Source organism: Oenanthe melanoleuca, unplaced genomic scaffold, assembly GCF_029582105.1.
Source record: "Oenanthe melanoleuca isolate GR-GAL-2019-014 unplaced genomic scaffold, OMel1.0 S001, whole genome shotgun sequence".
In the NCBI taxonomy this organism is placed as follows: Eukaryota; Metazoa; Chordata; class Aves; order Passeriformes; family Muscicapidae; genus Oenanthe; species Oenanthe melanoleuca.
The window spans coordinates 9,532,518-9,555,257 of NW_026612650.1; the positions used below are offsets into that span (position 1 = coordinate 9,532,518).

At 50.6% G+C, this 22,740-nt stretch overlaps 1 long non-coding RNA gene and 1 pseudogene across 2 annotated transcripts; one reads left to right on the top strand and one right to left on the bottom strand.

Annotated features, from left to right (window-relative positions):
* LOC130266042 (zinc finger protein 883-like) overlaps positions 1–22,740 on the bottom strand; it is a 222,077-nt pseudogene that overhangs the window by 48,380 nt on the left and 150,957 nt on the right.
* On the top strand, positions 1,420–7,727 carry LOC130266210 (uncharacterized). 2 transcript variants are annotated; one of them, XR_008842763.1, is made up of 2 exons: positions 1,420–2,181; positions 6,812–7,727. It is a non-coding gene; the product is annotated as an uncharacterized LOC130266210 (long non-coding RNA). The 2 variants fall into 2 exon arrangements; XR_008842764.1 differs by having other exon boundaries at positions 6,829–7,727.

Consider the following 22,740-nt stretch of genomic DNA (forward strand, 5'->3'; position numbering starts at 1 on the left):
CCACCGCCCTCAGCTCCTGCTCACCCCGAGCTCCCGCCGGTTCAGGGCAGCAGCGGTTCCTGGGCCCGATGCCCGGGCCGGGCCCAGCGCGTGAGCCGCTCCTCAGGCGAGGTTTCCGAGAAATGGCGGAGCTCGGGGAAAGGGAGGGGAGTTCGTTCCATGTGCAGAGCCCGCCCCTCGCTGCGATTGGCCACAACACCTGGGCTAGAGAACACGGCATTGAGTGGGTGTACCACATCCCTTACCATGCACCAGCTGCAGGTAAAGTGGAAAGGTACAATGGATTACTGAAAACCACCTTGAAGGCATTAGGTGGGGGGTCTTTTAAGAACTGGGAACAACATCTAGCAAAGGCTACTTGGTTAGTTAACACCAGAGGTTCCATCAACCGGGCAGGTCCTGCCCAGTCTGACTCCCTTAATATAGTGGATGGAGATAAAGTCCCAGTGGCCCATGTCAGAGGTCTGTTAGGAAAGGCAGTATGGGTTAATCCTGCCTCGAGTACAGGCAAACCCATTCGTGGGATTGTCTTTGCTCAAGGACCAGGATGCACGTGGTGGATAATGCAGGAAGATGGAACAACACAGTGTATACCACAGGGAGAACTGATTGTAGGATGAGACAGAAAGACATATGTAAGTGTTGAAGGTCTGAGTAAGTGAAATGAGAGGAAATGTGTAAGTGATGAAGGTTTGCGGAAGTCGGATGAAAGCTTTTACGTTGTAGTGAGTGGGTGTACATCCCAATCGTGTGTAACGTTCACGATGTGGGATAAGGGGTGGAATGTCCTGGGTTGGTGTTTTGTCTGCTCCTCTCCCGCTCCCACACCTCGCTGTCTGCATGGAGCTGCCGCCGGTGCCCTTTCTCCCCCCCTGGGGGGGTGGTGCCCCGGGGGCTGTGCTTGCTTGGCTTGCCCTGCTGCCCCGGCTGCTGCTGCTGCTTGCTGCGCTAGCTACCCCGGCCGCTGCTTCTGCCCCGCTGCTTTTGCCCTATTGCTTCTGCCCGCTGCTGCTGCTGCTGCTGCTGCCCCGGCTCTGCCCTGGCTGCTGCTGCCTTCCCCTCCCCCTTTCTCTCCTTCAGCTCCAAGATCTGTACCGGCTCCGGACGGGACCTGAGCATCAGAGACTGCCTCCGGAGCCTGCCCAAGAAGCTTCTCGTCCTTCCCAGCAGCGACCGTCTCTCACTTTGGTGAAAACAGTTCTTTTGTCATCTGGGATTGTACTTTCCTGTTGCTGGGAAGTGTTTTTCTTGTGTTTGTTAATAAACAAGTTTTTTCCACTTTTCCCCCCGAGTAAAATTCTCTCCGAGCCCAGTGGGGGGGGGGGGGAATCGTGAGGGGGGTTTATTTTGGGGGACTCCTTTGGAGGCTTTCGCCCAGTTTTGTCCTAAACTTGGACAAATAATTTAATTGGCTGATTGTTCTGTCACTTCTAGTTGTCTGCGCTGATTGGGCAAAACCGGAACAAGCCAGGCCCAATGCCGCCGTTAGAGCACTCCTGGCGCAGCAAATGAGCAAGGGGCAGAGCATTTGTACAGGCCAGGGAGCGGCGGCAGCGGCCGGAGCCCGGTGAGGCGCGGCGGACCTCGGAGGAGGCGACAGCGCAGCATGCCGGGCACAGGGCAGCCATCTCTGTGCTACCCACAGGAACTGGGACGAACCAGCGCTGCTCCGGCCGCGGGTCCCGCCTTGTCGCCAGCGGGAAGGAGACCGCGGGCAGGCGCTCCCGCAGTGCCGTCAGCCCAGGGGATCACGGGCCGGGCACGGCATAGCGAACTCGCCAGAGTCCCCTGCCGCCCCCAGCGAGCCCCGAGCGCCCGCAGAACCGAGCGCGGTTCCCACCTGCGCTGGTGCCGCCTCCGAGCTCCGCCGCCGCCTCACCGGGCTCCGGCCGCTGCCGCCGCTCCTGGGAAACACAGAACCTCTGAAAATGGCGCCCCGGCGGCGGCACCGGGGCCGGGCTTGTCCCCGCTCTGCCCAATCAGCGCGCTAGATCAAGGAGTGACAGCACAATCAGCCAATCGCAGCGAGGGGCGGGCTCTGTACACGGCACGGGCTCCCCTCCCTTTCCCCGAGCTCCGCCATTTCTCGGAAACCTCGCCTGAGGAGCGGCTCACGCGCTGGGCCCGGCCCGGGCATCGGGCCCAGGAACCGCTGCTGTCCTGAACCGCCGGGAGCTCGGGGTGAGCAGGAGCTGAGGGCGGTGGGAGGTGGGGATGAGTCCGAGATGGAGCCGGGAGCCACGTGTAGCCCCGGCAGGAGCCCGAGGCGGGCAAGGGATGTTTGAGAGAGGCCCCGGGGCTGTGCAGGAAAATTCACGTGGCCAGAGTTTTGTGTGTCCAAAGGAGACAGAGGAGTCCTGGAACCGTGACTTTATTGATAAACAAAGGGAGAGGCCATGCGGCATTTTCCATGCGGTGTCTCTAAAACGCAGCCTCCTTTTTATCCTCATTTTCCTGGCCGCATCTCCCTCTCCCTTTCTCCACTGGCTGAGGCACTTTAGAGGTTCAGACTTCCCGATCCGCCTGCTGCGTGTCCCCCTTAATATGCACCCCTTCTTTAGTATAACATCCGATATTCACGGCTGTGTTAAGTGATTCTCCTTCTTGTTGTTCAGGAATTGAGCAGCAGTCCTTGTCAATTAGTAACATTTTCTGAAACTGAAGATTTCTCCCATTGCTTTCTCATGTGCAAGTCCCTGGCCCTATCTCCAAGCAGATTCACTCATTGATTCTGTTTTTTCTTCCTGGGTCCTCTTTGATTTTTGGATTATTCTCAGTGCCCTCACTCCCTGTCCTTTTGTAGCCGTTTCTGGATCAGGAGGCCTGGCTGCCACCTGCATCCCCTTGCTCAGCTGCTGAATGAGCTGCACTCAGCAAGGTGTCGTGCATGGGAAAAAGATGAGAGTTGCTGCAGCTCATCAGAGGAGGAACTGCATTCGTTTATGGTCATGGTCTGCCAGGAGCAACCAGAACGAGTCCTATTCCCATCCTTTCTACATTTGGAGTGGAATATGAGCTAATTACTTACTTTGTTTTTTTATCTTTTTCACCACTCTTCAGTTATTATCTATTTGTAAACAGCATCTGGAGTAATTTCAATTTTTACAAATGTCCCGTGTTTTTTGGTGTAGCTTGTTTGGGAACAAGATCAGGAGGTGCATCTGTCGGGTTGATTATTATTTCACAGACAGCTTCTAATCTAATTCTGTAATTCAAATGGTAGATGTGTACTTTACTCCAGCAGTGTTAATATGCATTTCTGAAGCTCCTCCCCTGCCCCACTAGAACCTGTGCTTCTCATCCTGAGCAGCCATTGGATGATTCACATGTGTCGCTCCACAAATCTGCTTTGAACTTGATAGCTTTAGTGTCAGAGAGTCAAGTCATTATTGTATTCGGGCCAGGATGTGTGACAGAAATAATTTCATCTATACATTGCCCAAGTGTGCAGAGAAAATAATTTCATGACAGGTGAGTTTTACTAGAATTTTCCTAAACTTTATACAGTTTGATCCCACTGAAGCCCATTGGTTTAATGTACATTGCTTCCAATGTGCATCGTCCTCACTATGTGGTTTCCGATTGCACCCGGATTTCTCCTCTTCTGATGTTAATTAGGTCTTCACTCCTGGATGTCCTTCTTAGCGTTTTCCACACCAGGTGTCTCCAGCTATACCATGGGGCTGTGTCTGGGGTGGATGTTGCTTGGTGTTTCCAGATGGTCCTTGATGTTTTGTTAATGGTTGTTATCTTGGTGAGTATCTTTTGGGCCATTCCCAGTCTGTTGAGATGTTAAACTCATCTCTGTTGAGTGTGTAACATCCCATAAAAAAAACTTCTTTAAAATTCCTTTCCCCAAGGCTAAGGCAAACAAAGCCAGCTTAGGGAAAGAAAATTTTTAAAAAATTAAACTAGGTATGTTTTCCATTACCTGCCCGGTTTTTTTGTGTTTTTCCCCGTCTCCCCCAGCCCAGTGTGTGAGTGTAATTGAGAGCCAGAGTGGAATTGTGCCATTGTGTTCCCCAGCAGCTGTGGGAGTGCAGGCACAGAAAGCAGCGAAGCTGCAGCAGTGGCAGCAAGGATTGGCCCCAGTGGCTGGAGATGCCAAAGGAGGGTGCCCAGGCAGAGGATTTGAGCAGAGGATGTGGGCAGGCCCAGGGGCTTCCCCCGCTGTGGAGCCCTGGCTGCTGCTGCGTTGCCTTCAGTGCAGGCTCAGTGGGGCCTCCCATGCTGGTGCTGCAGCCGGGAAGTGCAAATCTGTGGGGCTTGAGAGCCCCTGAGCCCAGGGTGAGGGGTCCCCCCGTGCTGAGCTGTGCTGGGGCTGTTTCTGTGCTCAGGGACACTTGGAATGGGCCACGGCACTTGGCCACCAGTGGTGCTTCTCTGCACTCCTTAGGCAGAGTGTAAGTCTTGGTGTAATTCCCTTTCCTTAATCAGAGTGTGTCTTGGAACTGTTTTCCGTTCTCCTGCCCTTGCAGCCGCATCCATAAACACATTTTTTCCCTCAGGCCAGGGAATGTCTCATCAATCTCTCCTGTCCTGGCTCTGGAGCTCTGTCACTTGAATGCAGCCATGGGTTTGTTCCCAGCCCCTGTGCAGGCTGTTCAAACAGGAGGCTGGGTTAAACCCTTCCCCTGTCCTCAATTCTAAATCCTTCTGTGCCACTGAACAAGTTTCATTCTGTAATTACTGAGCACTGCTCATCTATGTAGAGGCACTTTTCATTATCAGAGCTTTAACTTGGTGTCAGACTTGAACCACAGGAGATCCTCCTGCCTTCAGTTTTTGGGCCTCTTGTCCTATTAAAGATGTGGCTGCACAATTCTACCGAAAAAGAGGCCAATTTGGCCACTGGGTTAAATATTTGCGCACAATACTTCATTGGGCATGGCCCTGTTTATGATCCACTTATAATTCTTATTTATTTTCTGAGTCTGGTAGAGCCACTGCTGCAGCATCAATCATTTGTTTTTTTAATTTTCTGAAATTGTGGTTTTTTTCTCCCATCTTTACCACAGCATGGAGGCTATCTGGGCTCAAGAAGTCATTCAGTGTTCTGGCTAGAACAGTGCATCTTCAATCCATGTCCTGCAATTTCTTATCAATTCGTAGACTTCTTGCAACTCGTTTTTAGTTTTGGATTGCTTCTGAGATTCCCTGCTCCCTCTCTGGGTCAATACATCACAGAATTCAGTCAAAATATTTTCCAAATATTTAAACTTTTTCTTCACCATTTGTGCTTTTTTTTTTTTAAATACTCAAAGATGCTTTTTAGCCTAAACATTCAGCCATTTCACAGAAGCTTCTTCTACCACTTCTTCTTGTCCTCCTGATTGGAGCAAGTCATCCATATCCTGCATTAATGCAATGGGTTAATGGGGTGGGGTAAATTCTTGTGATATTTTCTGCAAGGCTTGCCCCAGTAAGGCTGGTGCTTCTGTGCATCCCTGCCGAAGAAGCGTCCACATCTTCATCATTTTCCCTTCTACCTCTTGTTCCCACTAAAAGGCAAAATACAGTTTTCCATGCTGTGTGAGTGGGCATCTCCAGAAAGCATCTTTGACATCAAACACTGAATGGTGTCAGTGTGAGGAGGGAACCTGGTTCAAGATGGTGTAAGGATCTGAGACTGATGGGTGCTGGAGCCCCCTTAATGTGCACCCCTCTTTTGTATAGCTTACGGTATCCATGGCTCTGTTAAGTCTTTGTTGTCCTGGGAGCTCATGAATTTAGCAGGACCTTGGCTAGGCAGCAGTCTGTGTGGTCAGTTAATAACATTTTCTGAACCCGATGGCTTCTGCTGTCACTTCCTTATGTACACGTCCCTGGCCCTATCTCCAAGCGGATTCCCAGCATCTGTTTGTAAAGACACTTTCTGTTCTTCCTTCCTTTGTGGTGCCCCGTTTTTGGGCCCTCCATTTTGGTGCGGCCCCGCCCCTCGGGCAGCGCTCAGCCAATGAGAGCGCGCGGTGCTGATGACTCAGCAGTGTCCAGGCAGAGCCGCAGCTCCCAGCATTCCCCACCTGGACCCCACCTGCACCCCCCGGGCCCAGCGCCCCCCGCGAGGGGAATTTGGGGAGGTGGGAGGGGGCAGCGCCAAGGCCGGGCTCCCCCGCGCTGTCGTGGTGGGAGCGGCTGCAGTGGGGACCGAGTGCGGGCGGGAGCGGCCGAGAGCCCAGCGCTGCCCCAGCCCGAGCTGCCCCAGCTCCATCCCTGCCCCTGCGCTGGGATGCTGTGGGTTTGGGGGGAAGAGGGAGCTGGCAGTGGGTGCTGGGCCTGGGGGCAGCAGGAGAAGGGAAGGAGAAGCAGGGTTGCAGGACAAAATGGTCAAATGCTGGACATTGGAGGAGAAGGTGGGATTGTGCAGGAGAAGGAGGAAGAGTACGAGGAAGAGGAGTGGGAGAAATAGTAGGGACACAGGAGGAGGAGAAGAAGCAGGAAGCAGCAAAAGGTTCCACTCCTTGCTGTATCTGCAGCTGCCCCCCAACCCCAGGAGCATTGCCCTCCCCACATGCAGCCGGTGACAGAGGTGGGGGATCCATGACTCACAGTGGTGAATTTTGTTGTTTCTGAGCTTTATTTGGCTTTTTATGAGACCTGAATCTTTAATATTTTGCAGTAGCTTTTGGCTGAATCTGGCTGTTAGGGAGTTTTTCTTCTGTGTTATTATGTTTGGAGGATTTTTGGGCCGAGTGTTGGTGTTTGTGAGGTTCTTAGAGATACAAGATGCCCAGTGATTCCCTAAGATGAACTTGTGCAAGGAGGGAACCCTAGTCCAAGGCATTTTCTTCTTATTTTTTTCCCAAACCAGGCTTTTTCGTTTTCAAGGTGTGGGCAGATGGAGCAGGAGGAAAAGCCCCGGAGATCCCTCAGGAGGAGGGGCTGCAAACCCAGCCCAGGGAGCTGCGAGGAGGAGAGACCCTCCCTGAGCCGGGAAGGCGGCCGGAGATCCAGGCAGAGCTCAGAGCTGGTGGAGCAGCCTCATGGAGGGGAGAAGCCCCACAAGTGCCTGGAATTTTGGAAGGATTTCTGCCATAACTCCCAGCTGATGCAAGACCAGAGGATGCACACTGGGGAACGGTCCTACAAGTGTGGGGAATGTGGAAAGAGCTTCAGTGACATCTCCATCCTGATGCAGCACCAGTGACCCACACAGGGGAAGGTTCGTACACCTGCTTGGAATTTGGGAAGAGCTTTGAATGGAGCAAAAACCTGAGAGTCCACCAGCACATCCACTGGGGAGAAGCCCTATGAGTGTCCTGATTGTGGGAAGAGGTTTCAGACCAGCTCCAGTCTCCTCAAACACAAGCAGATTCACACAGAGGAGAGGCCCTTCTGCTGCCCCGACTGTGGGAAAGGATTCAAGCAGAACTCCCACCTCATCAGACACCGGCGCATCCACACTGGGGAGAGACCCTATGAGTGTCCTGAGTGTGGGAAGAGCTTCACCACGAGCTCTAACTTGACCCGACACAAATGGAGGCTTCACTAAGGGAAGCCCTGTGAGTGCCCCGAGTGTGGGAAGAGCTTTGTGCTCTGCTCCAGCTCCATCCCCCATGGGAGGATTGTTGTTGGATGATCCCCAGTGACCCCTGTTGGGCAGATCCCTGGTGATCCGTGGTCCTGGTGACCACCATTGGGTGGGGGGATGGGGTTTGAAGAGATTTTTTTCCCTTCTCCTTGTCCTGCTGTGATTTGGTTGCTAATAAATTCATTCGCTGTGTCCAGGCTGGGTCTGTTGTTCCCGTTTCGCTGTTTGGTGAGGATCTCTCCCCATCTTAATCTGATCCAGGATCTCTTGGTTAAATTTTCTCTCTACTATTCCAGCTTGAGAGGGGCAGGGTCAGAGTGGCTTTGGTGGGTGTCTGGCATCGGGCCAACATCACCCAGGCCATGGGCACCCCTGAGATCCCAGTGTGGTGATGCATTCCCCCACTTCTAGAGAAAGTGCCAACCCAAACTGTAGCTGGGATGAAATATTGTTATGACTGGAGCCCACTCTCTTTTGACTCTATCAACAGAAGTCCAAAAGGAGACCTTTGAGCTCCCCTGGGCCACCGTGGGCTGTGACCAGCAGTGTCCCACTGAGGGGGCCTCTCAGAGCCAGCAAACTTTGCTGTGCCTGGAGGATCATGGAAACACGTGTCCTGGGCCGATCCCCTTACTCTCCAAGGCCCGATCCTTTGGCCAGCAGGAGATGCAAAAACATCTGAAGGGAGGATTTCACTGAGCTCTGAGGGGAATTTTTCACAGGTACCTTGCTTGCACTGACTGTTCCTATCTGTGTGTATGCCCCTGCACATAAGCTATAGCAAACACTGCTTTCCTAGATGTGGAAGTACCTTGGATATCTCAGGCCTGTAAGCAAGGTTCATTTCTAGTTATGGACTTATTTAAATGCTTCTAGTTGTTCTTTTGCTAAGCTGTTGAATGTGAGTCACAAGCTGACTGTTGTTTTTCAGTTAAGTTGCTAAATACAACTTGAAAGTAATAGCTGTAAGTTAGGTTAAATGCTGTTAAGTGTTATTCCTCTGTTGAATTGTTAAGATTAAGTTATAAGTTAAGTTAGATATAAGTTCAGTGTTGTTCCTCTGTTGAATTGCTGGGCCTAAGGTACAAGTTAAGTTACTGATTAAGGTAGAAGTTAAAGTGCTGTTCAGTGTTGTTAAGTTTTTAGTCCATGTTCCTTTTAATCCTTGCCCACACTGCCTTTTGTCCAATGCACCTGAACACAGCACACACCCACCCACAGTTCCCCAGAGAGTTCTCAGTTCATTTCTGTTTTGGTTGCCTGGATTTTGTTGATGCTTGTTTTCCCTTGTGCCTTAGCTCTCCTGTAGGCAGTAGAGTGAATCTTGCCAATGAATCGGTTATGCTTTGTTGCTTAATATTAAAACTGGCTTTTGTTCATGCCCTTGCCAGCAACTTTTAAGCGATCTCAAACATTCTCATTCATGACAGCACCACAATGTCCCGCATCACCGAGGGCCGAGGGCCGACACACACCCGTGTCACAAAGGGCCACACCCAGCACCCAACAGCAGAGGGGACAGCCTGGAAGCAGCACGGAGCAGCCCCGGACTCGTGGCCTTGTAGCCGCTGCCGTGCCCAGAGCCCCGGGAGGCTTTGGCCACGGTGCCAGGCGACAGCCCCAGCCCCGCCCTGCAGAGCCCTGGGGCTGCAGCCTGGGCTGGCCGGGGCAGGAGGAATTGGCCGGCCGGACGTGCCAGGGCCTTGTGGGCAGTGGCTCCGTGTCCCGCGGGAGGCCGGGGACGAGGGGTGTCCCTCAGGGCTCTGCCTGGGCCCCGGGGCTCGTCACTGCCTCGCTCAGTGACACCCAGGGGCACCGAGAGCAGCCTGGGCGCCTTTGCAGGGCACAGGGAGCTGAGCGGGGCAGGGGCACCACGGAAACACCGAGTGCCTGCCCGGGGCAGAGCTGGGGAAAGCCGGGCTAGAAAGCCGGGGGGAGGCTGCTGAGAGCTGGACCTGGGGACTTGGGCACCTGGGAGACTGTCCTGGTTTGGAGGAGAGGTATTTGCCAAGAAAGGCAGGAACTCCTCCCGAGATGGAGAATGTAAACCCTCTCCCTCCCGAGTATTATAATTTTTGAATCAGGAACTCTCAGGCAGAGTTATGGGGGTAGGAATAACAGCTGTTTACTAATATATCTAACCAGACAAACAGAAACAACAGCAGCTATGAAAATTAACAACAAACAGAACAAATAACTCTGTTCAGTCCCTTTTCAGCCGCAGACACTCTCTGCCTGCGCTCGGTACCGGTGCTGGAGGGCGGGTCAGGGCCCGCGCAGCTGCGGAGGTGGCAGGCTGGAGCGGAGGCGGGGGAAGGCGGCAGTGAAGTGTTCCAGGTGGGAGAAGGGTGGAGGAAGGGCTCCCTGCTCATCGTGCGAGTCCTGGTGCTCAGCTGCGTGCTCGGAGGTATCACACTGGAGTGGAGAAGATGGCAGTGAAGTGTCCCACAACAGAGAGACCTGGCTCCTGGCGTGGGGCAGCTGAAGAGCAGCCCCTGGACTGCGCCTCTGACCCCACCGGTGAGTGAAAGAGGGAGACAGCCTCCACCCATCCCTTTGTCTTGAGCCATCAAGATAGGGTGCAGCCCGGCTGGCTTCCTTGGCATACTAATGGGAAAAATTCTCCAGAGAGGAAAAAAAGGTAAGGGAACAAACCCTAACCCCCAACACCAGCACAAGCCTTTGTGACCAGCTCACAGCAATGATAAGGAGATCAGCTGGCCTGGATGTTTACACCTCAGCCATAGTAACCATAAACTCATTAGGGGTACATAGAGTCCACCTCTAGGCCCAGGGGCCCATAGGGAAAGGTCTAAGTGCCCTTCTCTTGGGAAGTTCCAGTGCTACATTACAAGGTGTTTTTGTACACTCTGGAAATATCAGCATGGGGAGTCCGGGTGGGGACGGATTTTTGGCAGGGCCATTGTAATAGAGGGCAAACAGTATCCCACATTCACTTTGAAATGGCTCACTCTACAGCCAGTGTAGGTTCCAGTGGCCCCTAACAGAAAAAAAATTAGAAGCCTTCAAAACCCTTGTTCAAGGACAACTGGTTCAAGGGCACATAGAACCATCTATGAGTCCTTGGAACACTCCAGTATTCGTCATAAAAAAGAAATCTAAAAGGTCGAGGTTACTCCATCATCTAAGAAAAATTAATGCTGTAATGGAAAGCATGGATGCTTTGCAACCAGGTATGCCATCCCCACAATGATACCTGGTTCTTGGGACATCCTAATTGTATACTTGAAAGATTGTTTTTTCACCATTCCGTTACACCCAGATGATGCCACAAAGTTTGATTTTACATTGCTTTCCATTAATAATGATGCACCTGGGCAACCTTATCAATGTCATGTGCTTCCACAGGGCATGTGAAATAGTCCAAATATCTGACAGTGGTATGTGGTTCAAGCACTGTCATCAGTGAGAGAGCAATTTCCAGGGGCATGTTGCCACCATTACATCGATGGTATTTTGGTAGCAACCCAAACCAAAGAAGAACTTATAGAAATTCAGCCAATCTTATTAAAGGCACTGAAAACATTTGGGTTGCAAGTAGCTCCTGAAAAGGTGCAGCAGCAAGCACCATGGAAATATTTGGGGCTAAAAATTCTAGATCAGACCATACAGTAACAAACCATTCAATTTTCAACTAAAATTGAAACCTTAAATGAGGCACAGAAACTTTTGGCCTCTATCAATTGGGTCAGACAGTATTTAAGATTAACTGATTCACAATTGGCACCATTATTCCATCTTTTAAAGGGTGATCCAGTGTTAACTTCACCTAGAAAGCTGAATTCGGCAGCAAAAGCTGCTCTTGAGATAGTAAAGCAAGCCATAACAAACAAACAAGTCCACCAAATATGCCCAGAGGTGTGTATAACTGTATTTATCATCATCATTAAGTTTCATCTGACTGGAACTATTGGGTAGTGGAATTCACACTGGCGTGATCCTTTGCATGTATTAGAATGGATGTTTTTGCCTCACCAGCCCAAAAAGATGGCTCCCACCATCTTTGAGTTAATTGCACAGTTAATTATCAAATGTCATCACAGGAGTTTACAATTAAATGCAAGGGACTCCTCAAAAATCGTTATTCCTGTGACATGACAACAGTTTGAATGATGTTTTGCAAATTGCACAGCCTTGCAAAGTGCCTTGCAAGGTTTCTCAGGACAGATTTCTTATCATTTACCAAGCCATAGACTGCTTAAGCTAAGTGGGGAAACTGCACTCTCTCTTAGAAACCTCTGAGTAGCTGCGCACCATTAAAGGGTGTTACAGTGTTCACAGATGGCTCTGGAAGAACAGGAAAAGCCATTGCAACATGGAAAGAGGGAAGTGACTGGCAAACACTAGAGGGATATGAGAGTAAACCACCTCAAATGGTAGAGCTAAAAGCTGCAGCTATGGCTTTTCAACATTTTCCTCACACTCCTCTAAATGTGGTAACTGATTCTTCATACGTAGCTGATATCTCTCAAAGATTAGAATGAGCACTGTTGAAGGAAGTTGAAAATGCACAGCTATTTAAGTTGCTTAAAACTCTGTGCCTTGCTATATAAGCCAGAAATTGCTCTTATTAATGTCTTACACATTAGAAGTCACAAATTTACTAGGTTTCATCACAGAAGGCAATGCTCAAGCAGATAAGAAAGCGGCTCCTGCCTGGAGAGCACCACAGCCAGATATGTTAACACAAGAATGTCACATGATTTCTTCCACCAAGGTGTCTGAGCCTTGCAGTGGCAGTTTCAGCTGTCAAACACAGAAGCTCATAACATTGTTAACAGCTGCACTGACTGCCAAGGCCACACTGCACCACTGCAGATGGAGGTAAACCCTCGTGGACTGCGTGCTTTGCAAATCTGGCAAACTGATATAACACACATACCTGAATCCGGCAGTTTAAAATATATACGTGTCTCAATGGACACATTCTCATCAGCAATATGGAAAACAGTTCACACAGGAGAAGAGGGTCGGGATGCCATTGCACATTGGCAATCTGCCTTTGCTTCTTTAGGTATTCCCCATATCATCCAAACCGATAACGGTCCTGCATATGTTTCACAAAAAACAAGACATTTCTTACAGCTCTGGGGTGTGTCACTCTGCACTGGCATTGCAAAAATAGCAACAGGACAAGCCATCGTGGAAAGAGCACATGGCACCTTAAAAATTACACTTGAAAAACAAAAGGGAGGAATGTGCGTTGAGACCCCATAGAGCAGGATAGCAAAACCTGTTTACACAATCATTTGAGATTAATAGAAAACTTCAAGAACTCAGTTATTTTAAATCACTTCCTGACATTATAATCATCTGGTGATGAACAGTTACCTAAATCCAAAGTGATGGTGCGAGACCTTGACACCAATAAGTGGGGGGGTCCTTGGAATCTCATCACCTGTGGACGGGGGTACGAGTGTTTAACCGCAGACACAGGAATGCATTGGGTGCCTGCCAGATGTGTTCATCCTGCATAAAACCATAGACGATATCCTCCTGAGAGCTCCTAATCAGATGTGGTGGAACAAGGTTTAGAACAATAATTGGGACAATTTACTCACCTCCCTCACAGAGTTACAGGACAGTGAAATAACAGAGTTGTTTGTTTACAAAATACTTTCCTGTTTACACATTGTCTGTTTTACTAAGTTGGAATTTTGCACAGTTCTAAAGTGGAAGGTTTTATTAAGTTATAATTCTAAAAGAAGAGGTGTAAAGTTTTACGGTTATAGAGTTATGATTCTATATTCAAGCAGTCAAATTGTGACATATAAAACCAGAGGGTAGTAAATTTACTCAAGTGCTCATGAACATAAGCACTGCAGCTTCAGATACATGGAACTCATCACCATCCAAGAAAGCCAAATTAATAAAGCAAGGTAAAAGTCTCATTCCAATTGACCTTATGCTGTGCACGGCATCTTGCATTCAAAAGGATCCTTGCAGGTAAGATAACAGAGAACAAGCTGCATATTTGCATTTTGAATTTTTTTTTTTTTCAAATTATTCAAAAAGAAACAGGGAATTGTCACAGCACAAGCTGGCTTGTTGCTGGGCAATTCATTTGGCCACACATGGTAGAAGCAGCCTGGTCTGACAGACAGGCCTCCAGGGAGTAATGACAGGACAGATTTGGAACCAGACAGGAATTTTACCCAGTGAGTTCCAGCCTAAGCTGCAGAAGCTATTGGTCAGAGAAATTTCAACCAATCCTAAGTGCTTGCCCAGGAACATTAAGATGGGTATTTAAAATGAAGTTGAGAACAATAAAGCGCTTTTTGTTGCCGTGTCTCTGTCTTGGACTTGGCACCAGTTGATATGATATTAGGCTGCTGGAATTTTAGCTAGATTTTAGGGCTTTTTACTCTCTTAAGGCACTTATAGTATATTCTTATTTAAAACTAAAACTCCTACTTCATATCTATGTGTAATGGTTTTGAAAGCAAAACCAGTGAGAGACTCCAAGCCAGAAATGCAATTTAATAGGAAAAAGACAAAAATAAAATACATGCAGTAGTACAAAAGAAAACCCCTGACAGAGTCAGAATACAGCCTGACACCCCACTAGTTACGGTGCTTGTAGCAGTCCAGATGAAGTCGTCTTGTTGGTGTAGTGATCCTGTAGAAAGGTCTGGTAGCTGTTGTCCTCTGGAAACTGGTGGGTAAGGGCTGCTTTGGTGTTCCAAATCTCATTTTTTATCTATGTAGGAATTCTTTGGCTCCTTCCCCTGGATGGAGCATCTCACAATGGGATGATGTAATTTTATCAGTCATGCAGTGGGACTCAATGGCCCATTAACAGAAGCTATCTTCCTGGATGAAGTATGGGTCATGGGAAAGATACAGAACATTGCCCATCTGGTTTTTAACAGATGGCCCATTAGCAGAGAATATCTCCCACGGAGATAAGAATCACTGCCCCACCTGGTTTCAGTGGTTGGTGACAGATTACATACTTTTGGGCATATATTTACATTGTAGCCTAAGACACCTATTTCATAATTCCTACTTATTTAAAAATAAAACTTACACTTCTACATCATATCTGAGTGGCTTAATATATTTTAATTTTTCTAAAGGCTTTAATTCAATCCCTGCATCCTCTCTTTCTGCAGGACTCAGAGAGGCTTCTATTTTACACACTCTAACAAGCTCTGACAATGGAGTGGGACCCCACAGGGAAGGATCTGGTGATCCCATATTAGGGAAGATCCTGATACTTTCTGCCAGTTTCAGGGCTTCTGGACAGCTTGTGATGGACTGACTTCCATGGGTTCTGATGCCCCCCGCCTACTCTTCCAACTGGTCCGGACTGGTGCTCCCAGTGCTGCATGGGGTGGGGCGTCAGGGACCCCCCCCATGGCTCAATGCGGCTGCTTTGGGGCAGGAGGCACCGCCCGGTGCTGGGGATGGGGCGTGTCGGGGGAGCTGGGGCTGTACTGGTGATACTGGTGGGACTGGGAGCTCACCTGTCTGGGGACCAGCAGGACTTGGGTGAACGTGTGCTCCCCCTGGGGACCCCCAGCCCGCTGTCACTGCCCTTGAACAGCTGCTCCCAGTATTCCAAATAAAGCCTCCCAGTTCACCTGGTCCTATTTATTGGGGGCCAGGTGGGAAGAAGTTGGATAGACTCTGTGGGGGCAGCCATGATTGGAGGGGGGCAGAACGGGCCCTGGAATGGATCAGGAATGGGAACCCCCAGGAAAGGTCGTGTCCTCCCCATTCTCACCGTGCTCTGTGGGGCCTTGGAAGCAACCTGAACCCCAACACGGCACCACGCCAACCCCAAAGGTGCTGGAAACCCCCTAAGCTGCCAGGTGAATTTGGGTAGGGGGCACATGGGGGGCGACCAAGCCGTGCCAAGAGCCCAGCGCTGCCCAAGCCCGACCTGCCCCACTCCATCCCAGCTCCTCCTGCTGGATGCGATGGTTTTGGGAAAACAGGGAGGCCAAAAGTGGGCACTGGGCCCAGGGGGAGCAGGAGAAGGGATGGAGGAGGAGGAGGATGGCCAAAGCAGGAGCAGAAGAAGAGCTTGAAAGAATAGGAAGAGGAGGCAAGACTAGAAAGGAGGAGAAGTGGGACCCCTACGAATGCAATTTGGGAGTCCCAGCCCCTTCTCCCACTCTTTGGGGATCCCAGCTCCTCTTTTCCCCTGCTCTTCCACCCTTCCCCACAGCCCCCCCAACTTACCACCTTCATTGTACATCCTTGGATTTGGGGTTCCAGGACCCTCCTCCTTACTCTGGAAGTGCCATACTCCCTATCTCATGATTCAGGCACCTCATTGCCACTTTTTCAAGGGAGGAATGCCTGAGATTTGTGATTTCTGCAGTGTAGTTTTGGAGTGGGACAGCTCTATCTGGCTTTCCCCTCCTTGTTGTGGCCTCTGAGCTTCCCCCGACACCCTGGGGGTGCTGGGATTTCCCTCCTGGGCACAAGGACTTTCATTCCCGTTTAGGAGCCCAATGCCCGGCTGGGGCGCCAGGCAAGGGGGACCTTGGGTCCTCACCCATCATGTTTCCATTCTTCTCATTGTCCCCCACATCTCCATCCATGTCCCCTCTATGTCCCCACAAATGGCAACATCCCCGTTCATGTCCACTTGTCCCCATGTCACTCTCTGTGTCTATGTCCCACCATGTCCCCACCCATGTCTCTGTTCAGTGTCTTTATTTTTAGTGTTGGATATTTTAAAGGGACAAAGAGAAATCAAAAGCAATTCAAGTCCAGAAGAAAAGCATTTCCTTGTCCATGCCAACTGAGGATCCATGTGCATGGCAGGGATGGAAGAACCTTTTCTGGAGGAGTTTCCACCCCACTGTGTCCAAAATCTTGGTCTTGACAACAGTCCATCACCATTTTGCTATGCCAGACACCCATTAGTAATAAAAAATAAAAATTTTGCAATCACTGAGGTTGGAATAGACCTCAAAGAATATTCAGTGTTCCTGGATGCTACCAGAAGACAGGATTGAACACAGACATTTCCTGGGGTTGAAAGCCAACAAATCCACTCTTCCCAAGGAATTCCCGATGTCAGTTTGTGTCCCAATGGATGTTCCTGTCCCTGCATACATCCAGGTACCCACAGGAAGACAGGATGATGTACAGCTCCCCCAGCCAGGTGTCTTTCCAATAGGGATCACCAGGACCACAGATCACCAGGGCTCTGCCCAACAGGGGTCACTGGGGATCATCCAACACTGATCCTCCCATAGAGGATGGAGCTGGAGCAGAGCACAAAGCTCTTCCCACACTCGGGGCACTCACAGGGCTTCCCTTAGTGGTGCCTCCGTTGGTGTTGGGTCAAGGTTGAGCTCTGTGAGAAGCTCTTCCCATACTCGGGACACTCATAGGGCCTCTCCCCAGAATTGATGCGCTGGTGTTGGGTGAGAGTGGAGTTGTGCTTGAATCCCTTCCCACAGTCGGGACAGCAGAAGGGCCTCTCCTCTGTGTGAATCCGCTCATGTCTGAGGAGTTTGGAGCTGGTCTGAAACCTCTTATCACACTCAGGACACTCATAGGACCTTTCCCCTGCGTGGATACGCTGGCGGTGTCTTCTCAGGGCGGACATCCACCCAAAGCTCTTCCCACATTCCAAGCAGGTGTAGGCCCTTCCCCTGTGTGCACCACCTGGTGCTGCATCAGATTAGATATTGTCTGGAAACTCTTCTCACATTCCCCACACTCATAGGGCCGTTCACTAGTGTGGATTCTCTGATGCCGGATCAAATCAGACCTGTAGCTGAAACCCTTCCCACATTCCAGGCACTTGTGGGACTTCTCCTCTCCATGAGGCTTCTCCACCAGCTCTGAGCTCTGCCTGGATCTCCGGCCGCCTTCCCGGCTCAGGGAGGGTCTTTCCTCCTCACAGCTCCCTGGGCTGGGTTTCCTGCTCCTCTTCATGAGAGATCTCAGGGGCTTTTCCTCCTCCTCCATCCACCCACGTCTGGGGAATGAAAATCTCTGGTTAGGGGAAAAAACAAGAGCAGATGGTGTTGGGGTGGGGGGGATTCATCCTTGCCCAAGTTCATCTCAGGAAGTCATTGGGCATCTTGTGTCTGTAAGAATCTTCAAAACAGCAAGACTCAGCCCAAAAATCCTCCAAACATCAAAACACAGACAAAAAATCCTGCAAACAGCAAGATTTAGCCATAACACGCTCGGAAATATAAAGTTTCATCCCCCCCCCCAAAAAAACCCAAAGCACCAATATTTAGACCAATAAAGCTCAGAGACAGCAAAACTCACCCGTCTGAAAATTGTGGATCCCTCTCCCCTGTCTTGCTGCATGTGGGGGGAGAAACACTCCTGGGGCTGAGGGGAGGTGGCAGAGAGAGGGAGAGATAAAACCCTGTGCTGCTTCCCATTCATCCTCCTCCTCCTCCTGTGTCCCTCCTCTTCCTCACACTCCTCTTCCTCCTACTATTCCTCCTTCTCCTGCACAATCCCACCTTCTCCTCCAATGTCCATCATTTGACCATTTTGTTCTTCAGTGCTTCTCTTTCCCTTCTCCTGCTGCCCCCAGGTCCAGCACCCACTACCGGCTCCCTCTTCCCCCCAAACCCACAGCATCCCAGCGCAGGGGCAGGGATGGAGCTGGGGCAGCTCGGGCTGGGGCAGCGCTGGGCTCTCGGCCGCTCCCGCCCGCACTCGGTCCCCACTGCAGCCGCTCCCGCCACGACAGCACGGGGGGGCCCGGCCTTGGCACTGCCCCCATGGCTGCATTCCAGTGACAGAGCTCCAGAGCCAGGACAGGAGAGATTAATGAGACATTCCTTGGCCTGAGGGACAAAATGTGTTTATGGATGGGGCTGCAAGGGCAGGAGAAGGGAAAAGAGTTCCAAGACACGCTCTGGTTAAGGAAAGGGAATTAGAGCAAGCGCAGGTTACCGCCCGCATGGTCAGCTCAACCGGCGGAGCTGTGTGTGCTTGGAAGAGCCTGGTATTGAAATGCCCTGAGCAGGAAGACTCAAATATCTGCTGGTGACAGCATGGCAGCTAACAGGGTGGCAAAAGTAATTCTGACCTCTTCAGCAATCACTGGATCGATCATTAAGGTATTTCTAAAACGAATAATTCCAAGAAAAGAGATTGTGAAAGCAACAGGCTCAGATGGGAAACCCATTTTACAGCAAAGATCCTCCAGGGGGATATGGCTGCTTTAGGAATACAACGGAACCTCCGCAAACCCTGGTAACTGTAGAGCCCAGGTCAGGCAGAGAGAATGAATGGGGAAATAAAGAAACACCCTTTGGAAGCTGGTATAGAAACTAAGATGCCATGGATATGGCTTTTGCTATTGGCTTTGGCGAGAATAAGAGCCAGACCCAGAACAGATATTCAATTACCTCCCTTGGAATTGGTGTTAGGAATTCCTTACCCTGGAAATTCTCCACCTAGTGGGGTGTGCAGATAAGGGATGTATATTTCAAACAGTCTGTGGCCACAGTCCTGTCTCCTGTGAAATCTCTCCCACGGGAAGCTGGGCTGGCACAGAGCCTGCCTTGGCACTTTGCTGTTCCCAACATCCAACCAGGACATCGGGTCCTGCCTGAGGAGTGCAAAGAAGCACCAGTGGTGGCCAAGTGCCGTGGCCCATCCCAAGTGTCCCTGAGCACAGAAACAGCCCCAGCACAGCTCAGCACGGGGGGACCCCTCACCCTGGGCTCAGGGGCTCTCAAGCCCCGCAGATTTGCACTTCCCGGCTGCAGCACCAGCATGGGAGGCCCCACTGAGCCTGCACTGAAGGCAACGCAGCAGCAGCCAGGGCTCCACAGCGGGGGAAGCCCCTGGGCCTGCCCACACATCCTCTGCTCAAATCCTCTGCCTGGGCACCCTCCTTTGGCATCTCCAGCCACTGGGGCCAATCCTTGCTGCCACTGCTGCAGCTTTGCTGCTTTCTGTGCCTGCACTGCCACAGCTGCTGGGGAACACAACGGCACAATTCCACTCTGGCTCTAAATATACCAAGTTTAAATTTCTTTAAAAATCTCATTTCACTTCTCAGGTTTGGTTTGGTTTGCCTCGGGGAAAGGAATTTTAAAGGCTTGTTTTTAAGGGATGTTACACCATTCAACAGAGACGACTTTAACATCTCAACAGACTGGGAATAGCCCAAAAGATCCCCACAAAGATAACAACCATCAACAAAACATCACTGACCATCAGCAAACATCAAGGAACACCCATCCCAGACACCTTCCCGGGAACAATTGGAGACACCTGGTCAGGAAAAGGCTGAGAAGGAAATCCAGGAGTGGGACCTAATTAACATCAGAGGAGGAGAAATCCGGGTCCGATAGGAAAGCAAATATTAAGAACTACACAACTTGGAAGTAATGAACAATAAAGGAAGGGATTTCAATGGGTTCAGACTGTATAAATTTATGAAAAATCTAGTAAAACTCACGTGCCATTGAATGATTGTCTCTGCACACAGGGGGGATGTGTGGAAGAAATTATTTCCTTCACACACCTTGGCCAGAATCAAATAATGTCTTGACTCTCTAACACTAAAGATATCAAGTTAAAACCAGATTGTCGTGGGGGGGGGGGCCATATCTGAGTCATCCAATGGCTGCTCTGGAAGTGAAGGATCGGTTCCAGGCAGCTAGGAGAGGAGCTTTAGAAATTAAATTAACACTGCTAATGAAAAGCACCCATTTATCATTTGAATTATGGGATCAAATTACAAGCTGTCCTCCAAATAATAACCAACCAGACAAATCCAGCTCCACACCTTCCTGCAAACCCAACCACGCCAAACAAGAAGGCGAGAGTTGTGGAAAACTAAATGACTCTAGGAGCTGTATGCAAACAAATGATAACTGAAAAGTGGTGAACCAGATAAAAACGAAAGCAAGAAAGTAGATTATATTTCAGTCGAAATGTAGAAAGGATGGGAATGGGACACGTTTTCATGGTTCCCTGGCAGACCATGGCCATAAACGAATGCTCTTCCTCCTCTGATGTGCTGCAGCAACTCTCATCTTTTTCCCATGCACGACACCTTGCTGAGTGCAGCTCATTCAGCAGCTGAGCAAGAGGATGCAGGTGGCAGCCAGGCCTCCTGACCCAGAAACGGCTACAAAAGGACAGGGAGTGAGGGAACTGAGAATAATCCAAAAATCAAAGAGGACAGAAGAAGAACAAAGAGAGTCAACGCGTGAATCTGCTTGGAGATAGGGCCAGGGACTTGTACATGAGAAAGCATTGGGAGAAATCTTCCGTTTCAGAAAATGTTACTAACTGACACAGACTGCTGCTCAGCCAAGATCCTGCTCAATTCCTGAACTCTGAAAAGGAGAAACACTACACACAGCCGTGAAAATCGGATGTGATACTAAAGGAGGGGTACATATTAAGGAGGACATGCAGCAGGCTGATCGGGAAATCTGAACCTTCCAAGTAGCTTTCCTTTTTTTCGGGAAAGGGAGATGCGGCCGGGAAAATGAGGATAAAAAGGAGGCTGCATTTTAGAGACCCCATGGCAAATGCCGCAGGGCCTCCCCCGATGCTCATTGATAAAGTCACTTGTACAGAACTCCTCTGTCTCCTTTGGTCACAAAAAACTCTGGCCACGTGAATTTTCCCGCACAGCCCCGCGGCCTCTCTCAAACATCCCGTGCCCGCCTTCGGCTCCTGCCGGGGCTCCACGTGGGACCCGGCTCCATCCCGGACTCACCCTCAGCTCCCACCGCCCTCAGCACTTGCTCACCCCGAGCTCCCGGCGGTTCAGGGCAGCAGCGGTTCCTTGGCCCGATGCCCGGGCCGGGCACAGCGCGGGAGCCACTCCTCAGGCGAGCTTTCCGAGAAATGGCGGAGCTCGGGGAAAGAGAGAGGAGTCCGTGCCGAGTGCAGAGCCCGCACCTCGCTGCGATTGGCTAATTATGCTGTCACTCGTCTTTCTGCCGCGCTGATTGGGCAGAGCGGGAAGAAGCCCGGCCCCGGGGCCAAAGGCGCCATTGCGGCAGCGTCTGTGCGGGCTCGGGAGTGGCGGCAGCGGCCGGAGCCCGGTGAGGCGGCGGCAGAGCTTGGAGGCGGCCCCAGCGCAGGTGGGAGCCGCATTCGGTTCTGCGGGGGCTCGAGGTTCGCTGTGGGCTGAGGGGGCGGTAGGGGGCCCTGGCGGATTCGTTGTGCCGTGCCCGGCCCGTGTTCCCCCTGGGCTGAGGGCGCTGCGGGAGCGGCTGCCCGCGGTCTCCTTCTCGCTGGGGCCTCGGCAGGAGCCGGTGCCGGAGCAGCGACTCACCGCGCTCCGGTCGCTGCCGCTCCCGAGGCTGCACAGGCGCTCCGGTAATGGCGTCTTTACTGTGGCGCGATCGCCTTGGGGGCGCTACCGGGACCGGGCTTGTTTCCGCTCTGCCCAATCAGCGCGCAAAATCGAGGAGTGACGGCAGAATCAGCCAATCGCAGCAAGGGGCGTGCTCCGCACCCGGCACGGAGTCCCCTCCCTCTGATTGTAAGAGCCTGAAATGAGGGATGCGGAACTCCAGGCGGGCTCTTTAAAATGCTGTTTATTATATCCAAATGATGCGGCAATTTATTTATAATTTAAAATGCTGCTTATTGTATCCAAATGATGCAGCAATTCACGGGCCGTGGGTGACAAGAGCCCAGCCCGCAGCCTGACAGCCACATCTGTGGGTTCGTCTGAAAGCTTCCTCTAGTTCTGGTTACAATGCATTAAATAATTTTCATTACAGAGCATCCTAAAACATGACAACCAATCAATCCCTTCACTATCATCTGTAGCCTATCATGCCTACTGACATTACTATATTCTTATTGCTATTTTCCAGTCAGAAAATGTTAGTGTGTTCCAGTTTAAGCTAGAAGTTGTTTTACAGTTTTCTTGCAGTGGAAAATCCTGAGATCTTTTCTCTACTTGCAACGTGGTATTTTTGTTTGCCTGTGAAAATTCTTTTCATTGGTAAAAACATCTTTTGTTTGAGGTGGATTTATCCTTTGCTCGGAGTCATAAAAGCCCCTTCCAACTCACTGCCCTTTGCCTTCTTAGTTACCCAGTAAGACTGGCTCAGCAACTCTTTTCTTCTCCATCAAAATTTGCTCTCATCTCTATTCCTTCTTCAGATTCTACATTCAAAAATCTTTCTGTTATACACACACATGTGTGAGACCTTCCTGTCAACACCTCATCCTTCCTAACACATGGGACTGTGTCCTAT